Here is a 16,538-nt window from a genome sequence, read left to right as displayed (position 1 = left end):
AATGCCACCATGAGGGCACTGTGTGCTCAGGGCACGTGGAAGTCCTGGCTGCAAAGTGCAGGGATTGTAGAGCCTGGAGGGGATTTTTGCTTTTCCTGCCCTGATCCCACCCCACATCAGCCTGCTCAGGGATGATTTATTGGAATTATGTCTCTATCTCTCCCTCTTACAGGGAAACCTTCAGCTGCTTCAAAGCACCTCGGCTCCTTCCCTCAGAGCTCCCTGTTCTGCTCTGCTTTGTGCCTCCTGAAAAAACTCCTCCAGATGGTTGAAATCACTGCAAATCACCTCTCTTTGGAGCAGAGGTGCTGTTGCTTCATCAAGCACCAAACTTCGGGAATTTTTCATTTTTTTTGTGCGTGTTAGCCACAAGTATTCTGCTGGGATAATGACTGGATAATTATCTAACCTCTTTTGAGTTTTGTGGTGCTAATCAACCCTGTCTTCTTTAATCTGGGCTCCAGTGTTGTGAATGGGGCATGATTTACAGGGAGGAGAGGGGGCATAAACTTGTGTTATTGAGCCAAATTTGCTTAACCTCCCTGAAATAGCCTGTGAAGGTTGTGTTGCTCCAGGCCATAGCTGATCGTCTTTGTGCTGCTGGAGATCTGAAGGGCTTTGTCTGATCTGATCTCCCTTTGATTGAGAGTTCTCTTGGTTACTGGGAGTGCAGGGAGGAGTTTCTGCCTTACAAATCATGAAATAATAAAAATCTCCAAGGGCACAAGGGAGGAGACTGAAGAGCGTGGTCAAAGGTGGGAAAAAAGAAATATTGTGGAAATTTTTTTTTTGCTTAAAATCTAACAGAAGGTAGCTGTTTTTGTGACACAATGCAGAGCTGTAGGTCTCCCTGCTGCAGGATTTTTGGAGATGTTGAAATGACCTCAGAGGATGAGTGAGCCCTCATTTTAAACCCTTGGAGGACACCTTAGGAAGCCTCTCCATAGGCTGGGAAGCTGCAAAAGCTCTTTAATGCATATTTGTTGGGAGTTTTTATCCAATCCAGGGCTGTGGGCTGGAGCAGATTCATGGATCAGTAAAAGGAGCTGGTTTTACCCTCTTGAGATGCCCTTTTTCCACCTCCATCCCCATCACCAATAACTCCCACTGTGTTCAAAGGTTGGCAGCACCTTAGGGAGCCTCTCCATAGGCTGGGAAGCTCCAAAAGCTCTTTAATTTATATTTTTGGTAGTTTTTATCCAGTCCAGGGCTCTGGGCTGGAGCAGATTTGTGGATCAGTGGAAGGAGCAGTTTTTAGGCTCTTGAGATGCCCTTTTTCCACCTCCATACCCATCACCAGTAACTCCCACTGTGTTCAAAGGTTGGCAGCACCTTAGGGAGCCTCTCCATAGGCTGGGAAGCTCCAAAAGCTCTTTAATTGATATTTTTTGGTAGTTTTTATCCAGTCCAGGGCTGTGGGCTGGAGCAGATTCATGGATCAGTAAAAGGAGCTGGTTTTACCCTCTTGAGATGCCCTTTTTCCCTCTCCATCCCCATCACCAGTAACTCCCACTGTGTTCAAAGGCTGGCAGCCCACAGTGCTCCAGGCTTTTGCTTTCTCTGCAGAACCAAAACCTTAATGGGATGTTTGTTTGGGAATTGTGGCCAGGAACACTCACCCTGGGTGGATGTTGCAAGGAGAGGGGCTGAGCCTTTAGCTCCTCATGGTTTTCACAGGGCTTGCTCAACTCTTCCCTCCCAGTTGCTATTTCTTGTTGCTGATCACGACAGAGGAAATGTGCCAGGTGAACCTTTTAGTCTTTCAGAAAGTCAGAAAATGACCTTGAATCCAGCCAGGATGGTGCTGTCAGCACCTCAGGGTGTTTTGTGTGATGGGAACACTGCCACTCAGTGATTTCAACCTTTTTAATGAGTGAGGCTGGATGCAGCCTGGTGTCCCAGCCCACACCAGATCCAGGCAGGGATGAGCTGCATATGGGCTGGAATCAACCACAAATTGGGCCAGACTTTCCTGAGCTGCAGGATGTTTCTTGGGCAAGAAGGGATAAGACTTTGGGGTTCTCTAGAGCTGTCAGATCTCACCTTGCTCGGGGTAGAATTTAAATCATTGAATTGTAGAATATTCTGAGTTGGAAGGGGCCCATAAGTGTGGCATTCACATTTTCTGGAAAAATTCCTTCGCCCAGGATTCTTCTCCTGAGAAACTGAGAAGCCTCAGAGAAAAAGGAAAGCAATAGTTATCTGATTTGCTTCTCCTGTGTTCTGCTGCTTTGGAATGTGGTTGGAGATTATTTACCACAGGTGATCGTTTCATTGGATTCTGCTGTGAATTGTTTTCACTCTTTGGCCAATCAGGGCCAAGCTGTGTCACAAGTTTTCATTATTATCTTTTTAGCCTTCTGTAAATATCCTCTCTGTATTCTTTAGTACAGTTAATATAGCATTCTTTAATATAATATAGTATCATAAAATAATAAATTAACCTTCTGAGAACATGGAGTATGATTCATCATTCCTTCCTGCCATAGGGCACCCCACAAATGCAATACACAAGGATTGTCAAAGTCAAACTCCTGGCCCAAGAATCCCATCCTGTGCCTGAGAGTGTTGTCCAAACATTTCTGGAACTCTCTCAGGCTGTGCCTGAATTGGTTCTGGTATTGGGACAGAACCAGCCTATCTCTGCTAGGACAGAATTCCCTTCTCCTTCCTCCTGCTGGGGAAAAAAAAAACAGGGATGTGACATCTGGGGAGAGCTGCTTGTGCTGAAATCACACAAAGCTGGGTCACAAACCCAGCTCAAACCCTCAGTGAGAGCTCCTTGCTAAAACTACCAGGAGCCCCTGATTGATCAGTGTGGACCAGGGTGGAATATCCCCATCCCAATGAGGGCCTCGAGCCCAGGGAGATGAGAGAAGCCATGGGGGGATTTGCATCACTCACCCAACATGAGCACAATGAACTTTTGGTCCTTAGTGCTGTTGGTAGCATCATTTTAGAGTGCAGGGGACATTGTGACTGTGAGAATTCAGGTGTAGCAAGCATGAAAACAGCCTGGCTAAGCTGGAGGGGAGCCCTGGAGCCAGAAGGTGGCTGGCAATGAACTGCTGTGGTGTTTCAGTCTCTAATCAATAAATACTTGTAACGGCAGGCAAACTCTCTCTTAAAACCCTTTGAGAGTGTCTGTTTTGTGTCTCCAGGCTGAAAACAACCATGCCAGGGCAGCAGCCTCCCTGATTTGCTCCTTCCAAATGCTGCCTTTGTTTGCTCCCCTGTTTGTGGCAGCAGTTCAGGGGGTGTCTCAGTGGGATGGGCAGAGAAGGTGATAAAGGGATGCAGTTCATGTCCCCCAGGAGCTGGGAGAGGAAGGGTCCTCAACCAGCCTGAAGTGATCTGCATGGACAAGGAGATGAGGTAGATGTGAATGCAGCTTCTCACCTCAACATTTTTATGTTTTATTAGGGAAGAACTGCTGAGTGAGGGCTTGGCATGTTTGTGGATAAAGACAAAAATATCACAAGTTCCAGGCTTAGGTTGGATGGGACTTGGAGAAACCTGGGATAGTGGGAGGTGTCCCTGCCCATAGCAGGGTCTGGATTTGGATCTGGATGAGCTTTACCATCCCTTCCAACCCAAACCATGATTCTCTGGTACCTGAAGGAGTTTTTGGCAAGGTGGATCAGTGTGTTTGGTCCAGGGAGGGGATCAAGGTCAGTTTTGGCTGCTCTGGAAAAGGCATCCTTGGACCTCTCCCTCCCAAAGCTTAGAGCTGTGTGGGGTGAGAGTAAACTTGATCATTAAAAGATCCTGCTCTGAACAGCACTGGGCATTAGCTGGTGGAATAACATCAACTCTGACCCTAATTTTGGCTGCTTATCTGGTTCCCAGCAGGCTTCAGTGCTCGGAGACAAAACCGTCTGAGGCTGGTGCTGCCTTGTGGGAAGCAAATGCTGCAAAGAGAGGAGTTGTTTCTCACTCTGGAACTAAAACACTTCCCCAGTCAAGCTGCTGCCCAGCTTATCAGGGTGTAAATACATTCTCCTGTGGGAACAGGAATTGCAGGCCAGTCTGAGCTGAATCTTGCTGCCTCTCTTCATATCAGTCTGCTGCAGTTTCTCAGACACTGGAGGTCTGCAGAGGGTTTGAAATGCATTATTTTTCTCATCTGTTTTCTTTGTGGGGGAGGCAGCAAAGACCTTGGACTTTCTACCAAGAATGTTTGGTTTCATTCAGAGCTGCTCTGTGGTGGGTGTTACACCACTGCTTTTATTCCCTTTCTCAGAAAACCCCTTGTTTTGGTGCTTCTGGTGCTGAAAGCTCAGAAATCACACCAAGGCTCCTTCCACAAACCCATCCTTGGGGATATTTCAAACTGGTTGAGCTCTTGGGGGTGTGGACCACCCCAAAAAAAGGAAGGACAGAATGTGGTGATAAAGATATTGTGCTCCTGACATGTTTTATTCTGTCCTTGGGTGTAATCTCTTGCCACATACTGGGACTTGAGGCTGGTGAAAGGGCAGGGCATGAGGGAGCTCTCCAGAGAAGGAAATGACTCTCAAGTTACTCTCTGCTTTAATTCCAGTTATTTCTATCTATTTTCTCAGGATTTCCAGCCAGGAGCCAGCCTGTCTGTGAGAGAAGCATCTCAATGGATGAGAAGGTGCCAGCACTGTTGTAGGTGGCTCTTTGAAGTCTGCACATTCTCTTCAGCCAGGAGAGGCCAAAATACAGCCTGGAAGAGAAGGACAGGGAGCAGGAGTTGTAATTTCAGCTGAATTCTGCAGAAACAGGAGCTGCAGCCTGGCAGGTGGTGGACAGCTCTGAACTGCAGCTCTCAAAGTGGCAAATAATGGTTGGGTTTGGTCATTTCGGGGTGTAAAAGTTGTTTCTGCTCACTGGGGTAAGAGGCAGCAACAGGATTAAAAGAGATTTCCTATGGTTCTGCAGCCTCAGGTGGAGAATGAGCAAAGGGGAGCATGAATGGGCTGTCTATGAAATAAATACAATATAAATATTATGGAGCCTTGCATCTCTTTGCATGTAGAAATCTTTCCTGTAGCAAGGAAATAATTTTATATTTTGGCACAGAACTGATAGTGAAGCACTGAATTCAGAGATAAGAATCACTTGTTTTTCTTCCAGCTCTCCTCTATTAAAAAGGAGTAAAACTCATCAAATCCCCCCCCCTTATTTTTTTACATGACAACCTTTGGGGTTTTCTGGTTTGTGCAGGAAGAATAATCTCCTAGGAGATGATGACCAGACTGGTGTTGAACTGGCCTAATGTTGGAAAACTTCCCTGCTAGTGAGTCAAAATTCCCAAAATTCACTGGGGTCCTTTCCTGTTCCTCTGCCTCATGGCACTAAAACATGGCAAAAACTCGTGGCCTACTTGGAATTGTTTCATGGAATGGTTTTCTTTGTAAACCTGCAGGTGATTTCAGGCTTCTTACTTTGGGTATCAAGTACTTAAAAGTTTCCCTTTCTGCTTGTAAAGACTGAAAAGGAAGCTGCAAACCTCCAGATCCCTCTGGGACAGTTTTTCCTGTCCAGAAGGGGTTGCAGAAGGCAGATCTAATCTCTCAGCTGGACTAGATGATCATTGTAGGTCCCTTTTGGCTGGAAATACTTTACCTCAGGAATGGCTTGTCCAGCTGGTTATTCTTTCTTCCCTCTCATGGAAAAGGGAGGTGTTTGGCTGGAGGAAAAACCCTCTCTGCTGTCAGAGTCTTTCCTTTGTCACTGTTCAGTGGGAGCCACTAAATCCCTGCTGCCATCAATAGTCTGTGGCATCTAATGCAAAAATATCATTATAAAGATACTGACCTGCTTCCTGAAGGCATTGAGGGCTTTATTTATGCCCTTCTCCAGGTGGTGGGAATGCTGCTGATCCAAATTAATTTGAAGAACATGTGCTGGGCTATCAGCATTAGAAGAGCTGGGTTTTGGTTAATGTGGCAGTAGGGAGGGTAACTCAGCCCCAGTGTTGGGTTGTGCTGCTGCATTGGTTTTCACGAGTTGTTGTTTTACTCATTTCAGAGTACAAAACTCTTTTAAATTGCTGTTGGTTTGAAGGGATGGGCTCCCCAACCTGACTCTGTGCTCTTGGTGAGCCCATGGAGGACACAGTGAATTCTCCTTCTCCTCAAGGACCTGCCAGGAGCTGCTGCCCCCATTTCTCCCACCCAGCCCTTTGCTGGTACCTGTGCTTGACACATCCCTTGAAATGCCTCCTCTGCCACATCCTCTCACCAAATATCCCATCCTGGACCAGGCTGCTGTGTGGAAGCTCGAGGTGTGAACCTGTAATGGTTTTATTGGGGTGCTCTGTGCATCCCTGCCCCTCACCCCCTCTGCCCCACTGCTGGGGGAGGATGGCACCTCAAGGATTGAGAAGCAGGAGGTTTTCCCTGCAGCCCAACTTGAGTTCCACGAGCACAATGAACTCTGAATCCCCTTCAGCAGTGAGGAAAACCCCGTTGGGCTTTGAAGTTGCTTGTGGAACTTGAGGGGCTTTTTATTATTATTTTTTCTTTCTTTTCTGTCCTTAGGAGTTTGCTGCCAGCAATTGTATGTGCTCAGTGAGATGAAAGTCACCATGCCCAGTGTGAAGAATCTTCACAACCACATCCCAGAATCTGATCCATTTTTGTGTTAAAAGTGGGAGTTTTAGCTAGTCTGGAAGCTCTTCCAGTTGCTCATGACTTCTCTGTGCTGTAAGTCCTCATGAACCTGCTGCTGAGTCAGTTAAAATCTGCTTTTTTTTTTTGGTTTTTTTTTGCCTGGAAAATGATCTTCATTAGGCTTGTTTTTGTTTCTGCTGCTTCCTGTGTGTCTTTGCCTGGTGTGAAGCTGCACTGCTGCCCGGTGTCCTCTTCCTCGTCATGAAGGTTTCAGGTAAATATTTATGCCTGTGGAGATGTGTGATTTAACTGGAATAATTAGTCAAGGGGCTCTGCATAGCTGGGATTGAAGGTTATTCCTCATTACATCTTGAGAAGCTGCTGATTGTCCCTGTTTTTTATCTGCTGCTTTCGTTGTGTAATTCTTTATTGCACTCTTACATGACATCATCTGGAGCTGCTGCTCTGGGCTTTGGGCTTCAGAACATGTTCAGCTGAGTCTTGGGCAAGGAGCAGAGTTTCTTACTAAATCCATTTGAGTTCTGAAAATAAATAACCACCATGCTGAATTCCTTATCACCAGCACGTTGCCTCCAGCAGAAGTGAAAATATTCACATTGAGTGGTCACTGACTGCCTGAGAGGGGCTGAGGTTGCCAGTGCCTGGAGTCACTGAGGGTTTTTAACTTTAAATTGTGCTCTTACACACACACACACAAAAAAAAAAAAAGGTTGGCAAGTGTGTTCTCTACTGGAATCAACAATCTCTTAATGCTCTGAGGCTAAACTAAGGCTGAAGTCAGCTATTCAGCTGTGGCTCCGTGCAAATCTATTGTGTTTATCTCTGCCCAAGATGTGCTCATTAGGCAGCAGGGCTCTTTGTGTAGCTGGAACATCATTTTAAGGGTAGGATTTTCCCAAGATTTTCCCCACAAAAAAAACAGAGCAGTGGAAAACCATCTTCTGCTGAATGTCCCCCTCTTCTTCAGTGGCTCCAGTGGCATGGCTGAGCCTCAGCAATGTCACTGTGCTGGACAGGAGGGGCAGCTCTGGTCTCTGTGACAGGGACAGCAGCCAGGGAATGGCTGGAGCTGGTTGAGGTTGGAAATCAAGAAAAGGTTCCTTATCCAGAGGGTGCTGGCACTGCCCCACTCCCCAGGGAATGGACACAGCCCTGAGGCTACCAGAGCTCCAGGAGAGTTTGGACAACACTCCCAGGGACAGGGTGGGATTGTTGGGGTGTCTGTGCAGGGCCAGGAGCTGGACTGGATGATCCTGTGGGTCCCTTTCAGCTCAGGATATTCCATATTCTGCCAGGATTTGCTGTGTCCTGTAAGGATGTGTTGGTCTCTGGCAGTAGGGAGACACAGCCTGGGCTCTCTGCAGGCTCCAGGCACGTGTGTGACAGCCCCTGTGTGACACAGAGACCCCAATCCTGCTGTTAGCCAGCCATGAATGGGGATGGGCTCTGACAAGCTCCATGGAGAGATCTCTGATTGCTGCAGGAGGCAAAACTGACACCCAGGTGCTGAAGGGCCAGAGCAGAGCTTGAGCTGCTGCTTGGGAGGTGGATTTCAATCCCACACTCCTTAGGAAATAACTTTTTCTTTTATACCAGAATGGACCACAATTATTTCTGGTTCAAGTTTTGCCCTGGATGGACTGGCAGTGCTCAGGAGCCTGAGGACAGACTGTGGCTGTGAGAGCAACCACGTCCATCTGCTGCTGCTCCTCTCTCCCCCAGCATCAGAAGGACCTGGAGCTGCTGGAGGTGGTCCAGAGGAGGCCATGGAGCTGCTCCATGGCTGGAGCCAGGCTGGGAGAGCTGGGGGTGCTCACCTGGAGAAGGCTCCAGGGAGAGCTCAGAGCCCCTTGCAGGGCCTGAAGGGGCTCCAGGAGAGGGACAGGAGCCAGGGAATGGCTCCCACTGCCAGAGGGCAGGGATGGATGGGAGATTGGGAATAGGAATTGTTCCCTGGGAGGGTGGGCAGGCCCTGGCACAGGGTGCCCAGAGAAGCTGTGGCTGCCCCTGGATCCCTGGCAGTGCCCAAGGCCAGGTTGGACAGGGCTTGGAGCACCCTGGGACAGTGGGAGGTGTCCCTGCCCATGGGAGGGGGTGGGATTTAAGGTCCCTTCCCAAACCATTCCATCATTCTGTGGTCTCAAGCCATGACTTTTCTCACTTTTACCCCAATTCCCTCTCTGGGCAGGGTTAGGTGGGATATTGGAATTAGGAATTGTTCCCTGTGAAGGGTGAGGAGCCCTGGCACAGGGTGCCTGGAGCAGCTGTGGCTGGAGTTGGACAGGGCTTGGAGCAGCCTGGGACAGTGGGAGGTGTCCCTGCCATGGCAGGGGGTGGCACTGGATGGGCTTTAAGGTCCTTTCCAACCCAAACCATTCCATGATTCTCTCCAAGCTGCAGTTCTGTGCTGTGGCTCCTTCCCAGGGAGGCAACAGCCAGGTGGGAGCTGCTCCCTTTTTATGTCCCTAAACACCTCCTGGAGGTGGGAGATCTTTGCAAATCAACATTTCAGGGCCTGAGCAGGGGCTGTGTTCAGGGCCAAGCCTGTGCAGTGAGCACAGTGGTGATGTCTGAGCTCTCAGCCCTGCTCTCATCTCCCTGTTCTAGCCGGGGGCAGCACGAGCTGGCTGCAGGCTCTGGCCTAATAAGATCTGCATGTTGGCATGGCTTTGGCCAGGGAGTTTCTGCCTCCAGCTCTGGCACAGCCTGCTGGAGCCTGGCTGCCTTCCCCAGCTCCTGCCACTGCCAGGAGGAAATCACCATCTGGGTGCAATCTGCAGCTGAAGGAGCCTGACCTTCCCAGCAGCTCTCGGTTGAGCACCAGCTCTGCCCTCACTGGGCTCCTTCCCTCGCTAGGGGAAAAGATTGTACAGGAGGGAGACAAAGGAGTGAGTGTTTCTGTACATTTTCATCAAGTGTAGGTGATTTTTTTCTTCTCTTTTCTTTTTTCTTTACCTTCTGGTTGGGAGCATGAGCAAGGGGCAGCAGAATGTTGCCTTTACCTTAAAGCTTCATATTTCTGGTTGTGCTCCTTGTGCAGCTGCCTCCTAAACTCTCCTTATCCCCCTTGTGCTGAAGGGACTGTTGTGCCTTTTGCTGGAATAATTTTGTGGATTTCATGGTCTTTTATTTATTTGGATGAGTTTCTCAGGTGAGGGCAACCTTAAAATATTTGATTTTTCAAGGAGGGCTTGATGTGCTCCCTTTCACCTGGGTGAGCTGATGCTGTTCAGTGGGATAATTATTTGTGCCAAAAAGAAGATGGCAGTTGCTAAACTCACCTCAAAGTCTCAAAATCTGCTCAAACTGCAGGTCACTGGCTCCTTTGGCTTCCAAATTTAATTTCTTTGATTCCTGAAAGCAAACCTGGTGCCTCAAACCAGCCTGGTTCTCCTCAGAGCAGCCTGAAATGTGTGTCCTGGAATGGGATCCCCAGAGCTGCTCTTGTGGCATTCAGCTCCAGGGGTGAGGCCAGAGAGGGCTGATGAGAACAGTGGTGGGATGAACACTTAAACCCCATCCCAAATGACCAGGACTCCAAGGCAGGAGTCACCTGGAGCTCCCAGCAGGTCGCTGCTCCCTCTGCTGTGCTTTTTTATTGCAGTGTCTCCTGCAGGTGATGGCACAATCAGGATGTGCAGCAGGAGATGGGAAGAGAACTTGGGTTTCCCTTGAGCTGCATTCAAAGAGCAAGGAGGTAAGGGTGGGATTTAAGGAGTTCATGATGCAAACAGAATAAAACAACCCAGGCTGCAGGTATGGTGGTATGGCCTAAATTTTTAATTTGGATCTCCTAAGCAATTTCTTTGCTTTTGTTTCAAGTCTTGGCTGTGTCACAGCTTGGGAATCCCAGTGCTGCTTCATGAGGATGGGATAAGGGTTTCTCTGCAATGCTTGGGTCCACCTAGTGTTACTTTCTGTGTCCAGGCTCTTGCAGCCTCCAATGTGAGGCCACCAGAAAGAAAAAAAAATAATATAAAAAAAATCAATCAGAGTCTTGGAAAAGCATCCTGCTAAAAAGCAAATACACCTGGCATCTGTCCCTGCCTTGGAGGGAACCCAAGTATCTTCTGCTGATACTTGGCTGATCCTGCTGGACCAGGCAAGCAGGTCCTGTATGATCTGGTTGTGAAGCAAAAATCCACTTCCCACTGTTTTCCAGCCACAAACCAGCCTGGCTACAAAGAGCTGCTTAATGCCAACCAGTCAGTCAATAAGAGAGGAAAATGAACTTCTGCCTGGGAGGGAGGTTGGCTTTGTGCATAAAGTTAAGAACCTGCTGGAGGGGAATGTTGGGATGAGGCTCCTCAGCAGCTGATGGGCTTGGGGAAGGGTGGAACTGCTGCTCCTTGGATCCAGCTGTCCCTGGGTGACTGTGCTTGGCTGTGACAGTGGAGAATGTCTGCAGAGATCAGGTCTGCAGAGCTGGGACAGACCAGAGAGAGCCAGACACTGCAGTATCTGATGTCCCCTCTGGTGCCTGGCATGGTGGCAGATAAGCTGATACCCTCCAGAAAATGTTACTGGTGGGGGGCTAAGATTTCTACCATGGGACAGGCACTGCTTTAATGATAATTTATCATAATTGGGTTGGTGCATTAAAAGGGAGTTAATACCAGGGTCAAGTTTTCTACCGTAAGCTCAGAGCCCATAGGATGCAGGACTGGAAGGGATCTCAAAACTCCTGGAAGAGACTTGCTGGCCCTGGGAAGTTGTCCCTGCATGCTGTCATGAATTCCATAGTCCTTCCTGGTTGTCCTCTTCAGGAGGAGCTGGCAAGGTGACCCCTGGGCACACTGGGCTCCCTCTTACCTGGGGCAGCTGCCACGTGCTCAACGTGGGCACGGAGTTAAATGTTGTACATAAACATGTACAGTTGAAACCACTCAAACATTCACTTCCTCAACAAATGCATCTTCCAAGCCAACATAAATTAAATTGGATTAAATTATTTGGATTAAAACCAAATCCCCCCACACACACTTTTTTCCTCTTTTTGGTGATGTCCTGGTTTTGGCTGGGATAGAGTTGATTTTTTTTCTTCCTCAGGAGCTGGTAAAGTGCTGTGTTTTGGATTAAGTATGAGAATAATGTTGGAGTAATAGCTTTAACCTTCAACTTTTGACTGGGTGTTTCCCACCTCAGTTCAAATGATGTCAAGGGCTTTCCTGGGTGATTTGGGATTTTTTTTTTCCCCCTGGATGTGGTTTGTTGATTTAGAGGATGGTGAAGGTTCACTCAGGATATGCTGCCTCTACACCAAGATCTGTAGCAATCAAAAGCCAAGATGTCAGTAAGACTTCTTTAAACCTTCTTCACCCCTCATTTCCAATATCCAAATTTTATGGCTGCCCCTGGATCCCTGGAAATGTCCAAGGCCAGGTTGGACAGGGCTTGAAGCAACCTGGGGTAGTGGAAGATGTCCCTGCCCATGTCAGGTGGGGTGGCACTGGATGGTCTTTAAGGACCCTTCCCACCCAAACCATTCCAAGATTCCCAAATTGCTGTAGCTGGATCAGCTGAGACCCTTCTGGAGGAAAGAAAAATCAAGAAATGGATAGAAACAAAGCAGTCCCAGTCCAACCTTTATGGTATAAGAACTGAAATGTGCCTGGTTTTTCCTACAGCAAAGGCTGCAGGTTGCTTTTTTCTGCCCCTGCTTTTCAAACTTTGTTGTTGCTGCTTGGTTTGGTCAAGAACCTCAAGCTCCCTCTCTGTGCTGTGCCCCAGGGATTTATTTTGACCCCCAGCTGGTTGGTTTTGACTCAAAATTTCTGTGCCAGGTTATTTCAGAGGAATTTTGAAGTGGCAGAGAAAACCAGTGTGGATGATGGGACCCCACGGTGTCCATGAGCACACCTGATGGGAGAAGCAAGATTTGTCAGAGCTGTGCTTTTCCCCTGCTCTGAAATTATGAACATCATCTGCCCTGCTAATGCTTCCAGCAGCCTGCACCCCTGGAAAAGTGAATACAGATTTAATTTTTCATTGAAAGGAAGAGCCTCAATGCAGGGCCTTTTGTGCTGGAACAAGGAAGGGTGGTCTTAACCTGAAGAATTAATTTTTCATTGAAGGGAAGAGCCTCAATCCAAGGGCCTGTTGTGCTGGAACAAGGGGGGAATGGTTTTAACCTGAAGAATTAAGATTTAATTTTTCATTGAAAGGAAGAGCCTCAATCCAGGGTCTGTTGTGCTGGAACAAGGGGGGAATGGTTTTAACCTGGAAAATTAAGATTTAATTTTTCATTGAAGGGAAGAGCCTCAATCCAGGGTCTGTTGTGCTGAAACAAAGGGGGAATGGTTTTAACCTGGAAAATTAAGATTTAATTTTTCATTGAAGGGAAGCGCCTCAATGCAGGGTCTGTTGTGTTGGAGCAAGGGGGGAATGGTTTTAACCTGGAAAATTAAGATTTAATTTTTCATTGAAGGGAAGAGCCTCAATCCAGGGCCTGTTGTGCTGGAACAAGGTGGGGGGTGATCTTAACCTGCAGGATATGTGTCCATATTGACATGAATTAATATTAGAAAGGATTTTTCCAATAAGAGGATGGTGAGGCCCTGGCACAGGGTGCCCAGAGAAGCTGTGGATGCCTGGAAGTGCCCAAGGCCAGGTTGGATGGGGCTTGGAACAACCCGGGCTGGTGTAAATTGTCCCTGCATGGCCAGGGCTGGAACTGGCTGAACTCTGAGGTCCCTTCCAACGCAATATATGATATAAAAATTTCTGTAGGCTGCCCGAGGAGGGTTCTGCGGGCCGGATCCGGCTTTGCGGTGTCGCTGTCCCCGCCGGGGCCGCGGGCGGGCTTTAGGACCCGGCCGCCTGTGACACCGCCTGTCCCTTCCCCTCCCAGCCGCGCTCCTCGCTCGGGACTTTCTCCAGCTTTATTTTTTTTTTATTATTATTTTATTTAATTATTTTTTTTTAATTGGCGCGCGTGCGGGGGGGGGTGGGGGGTGAAAACCCAGTTCTCTCTCTCTCTCTCTCTTTTTTTTTTTCCTTCTTCATTATTTATTTATTTTCGGCGGGGGAAAATAAATAAAGAAGTTCTGCCCCCCCCCGCCCCCGTCGGCGGCGGCGGGGAAGGCGAAGGCGCGGCGATGGTGCGGACGGGATGAGCGGCGCGGCCATGGCAGCCCGGCGGCTCTTCCACCTCCAGCCCTGCGGTGAGGGACAGGGCTCCGAGGGGGTCTGGGGGGACCGGGGGAACCCGGCTGTCCCCCTGCCACCCCCGCTTGCTACCCCGGCTTCTGCTTGTTGCACAGAACGCGGCGGGATGCGGTGGGCTTGGAGGGGGATGTGTTCTGGTTTTCCCTCTTGGGATAGGGGGGTGAAAAATCTTCCCTTTGCTTTGTTTTTTTAAGTTTTTTTTTTTAATTTATTTTTTTGTGTTGGTGACACTCCTAAAGTTGAGCTGCTTGAGCAGAGCGGGATGTTCCAGCCCCGGGGATGCGGTGGGACAGGACGACAGAGGGGAAAAGGAGCGATGGAAAGTTGGGCTCTGGCTGTTCTGGGGGTGTTTTATGCCCCGTTTTTACTTTGCCTTGTTTTGCACCCAGCATGGGGCAGAGGGCACCGGGTGCTGCTCAGCTCTGCCGAGCGGATGAGGTTGCCTGACTTCGTGTTGGTGTAAAAACCGCAATAAAAAGGAGGGGAGGAAAAAAAAAAGGCAGAAAAAGCGAAACTTTAATGCGAAGAGCTGGGACAGTTGTCCGTGCTGGGCAAGACCCCCAGCAAGGAGTTAATTTGAAATGTGGGGGGAGGAAGGGTTTAAATGAACTTGGGAGCTCTCTGCGTGATTTCGGGTGAACTTTCAGAGTTATTTTGTGCGGTGTCTCCCCGCTGCCCTGCAGAGGAAGCGCTTCCTTCACCGGCATGGCCGCGGCAGCGCTGGGTGACACCGGCTGAAGTGACAGGGACCGCTGCAGGGACTTTGTGTTGGACCAGAAGTGACTGTAGGTGGCACAGCAGCTTTGTCACCCGTGCTGTCCCCGCACCTCTGGTGAGGATCGGTGTTCGGGGTGGGTTTGTGCCTCCGGAGCTTTCCCCGCTCCGGTTTAATGGAAAAGTTTTCATTTAGAGCTGATGTTCTGCCTTAGCTCTGCTGCTTTTTCACGGCCGTGTTGGCATTTGGAGACCTGGTGGTGCCTGCAGGAATAGAAAATCATGGGAAGGTTTGGGCTGTCCTGCAGGAATAGAAAATCATGGGAAGGTTTGGGCTGTCCTGCAGGAATAGAAAATCATGGGAAGGTTTGGGCTGTCCTGCAGGAATAGAAAATCATGGAAAGGTTTGGGCTGTCCTGCAGGAATAGAAAAGCATGGGAAGGTTTGGGCTGTCCTGCAGGAATAGAAAATCATGGGAAGGTTTGGGCTGTCCTGCAGGAATAGAAAAGCATGGGAAGATTTGGGCTGTCCTGCAGGAATAGAAAATCGTGGAAAGGTTTGGGATGTCCTGCAGGAATAGAAAATCGTGGAAAGGTTTGGGATGTCCTGCAGGAATAGAAAATCATGGAAAGGTTTGGGCTGTCCTGCAGGAATAGAAAAGCATGGGAAGGTTTGGGCTGTCCTGCAGGAGTAGAAAATCATGGGAAGGTTTGGGCTGTCCTGCAGGAATAGAAAATCGTGGAAAGGTTTGGGATGTCCTGCAGGAATAGAAAATCATGGAAAGGTTTGGGCTGTCCTGCAGGAATAGAAAAGCATGGGAAGGTTTGGGCTGTCCTGCAGGAGTAGAAAATCATGGGAAGGTTTGGGCTGTCCTGCAGGAATAGAAAATCGTGGAAAGGTTTGGGCTGTCCTGCAGGAATAGAAAATCGTGGAACGGTTTGGGCTGTCCTGCAGGAATAGAAAATCATGGGAAGGTTTGGGATGTCCTGCAGGAATAGAAAATCGTGGGAAGGTTTGGGATGTCCTGCAGGAATAGAAAATCATGGAATGGTTTGGGATGTCCTGCAGGAATAGAAAATCATGGGAAGGTTTGGGTTTTGGACCTTAAAATCCATCTCATTCCACCCCTGCCATGGACAGGGACACCTTCCACTAGCCCAGGTTGCTCCAAGCCCTGTCCAACCTGGCCTTGGGCACTTCCTGGGATTCAGGAGCAGCCCCAGCTTCTCTGTGTGGATTTGCACATGGAGAACCCTCAAGGAATTTTCTCCTTTCCCCCAAGCTGTTTCAGTGTTTGCAGGATTTCTCCTGAATTGTCTCTAGGTGTGAGCACAGCCTTGTCCCTCCTCTGCCAAATTCCTGCTCCTCAAGTGCTGGCGCATGGGGTAAACCGCTTGACCCAGGATTGAGTAAATCCAGCTGTGCCTCACCTGGCTTCCTGCTCTGGGGTTTGTGGCTGCTTTTTTGGGGTTTTTTGGGAGGCTGGAACAGCGAGGCAACACTTGGAGTCCTGTCTGCACAGCAACCTCAGTGATTGCCACCCCCCCTGCGAGCCGCGCGTCGCCGCTTCCCGGCTATAATCGGGATTTGTTGGCTAATCCATCTCAGCCAGAGCCCTCCAGTTTTGAAATATCTGTGGCTTTTGTACAGTTGGTGCTCCCTAAGAATGATGGACCGCAGAGGAAGTTCCCCTCCGGCTCTCCTGTTGTTCCTTGGCAGTTTGAATGCTTCAGCTTGTTTAAATAAATGCAGATAAAAAGAAGGGTTGGGGTTTTTTTTAACTGGAGCCCTTGCTTGACCCACCCGGTGGCATAAGATATCTGTGTGTAAGCTCAGAGTGGCTTGACTTCTAGTAAAGCTGTAGTAAATCATTTGAGGCTGTAAACATTTATTAAAACAAGCTTTATTTTTGTGTTGAGTCAGTGTGAAAACAAAGATGTCTTGGGTTTCAAAGGGAAAGGATCCACAAGGGAAGTTTTCTGCGCTGGCTTAAAGGAAAGTGTCAGTGAGAAGTTGGATATTTCAGCAGAAGGGAGCTGAGGTAAGAGTTAG

Source organism: Molothrus ater, chromosome 4 (assembly GCF_012460135.2).
Source record: "Molothrus ater isolate BHLD 08-10-18 breed brown headed cowbird chromosome 4, BPBGC_Mater_1.1, whole genome shotgun sequence".
NCBI lineage: Eukaryota > Metazoa > Chordata > Aves > Passeriformes > Icteridae > Molothrus > Molothrus ater.
Note: the sequence above shows the minus strand (reverse complement) of the source record.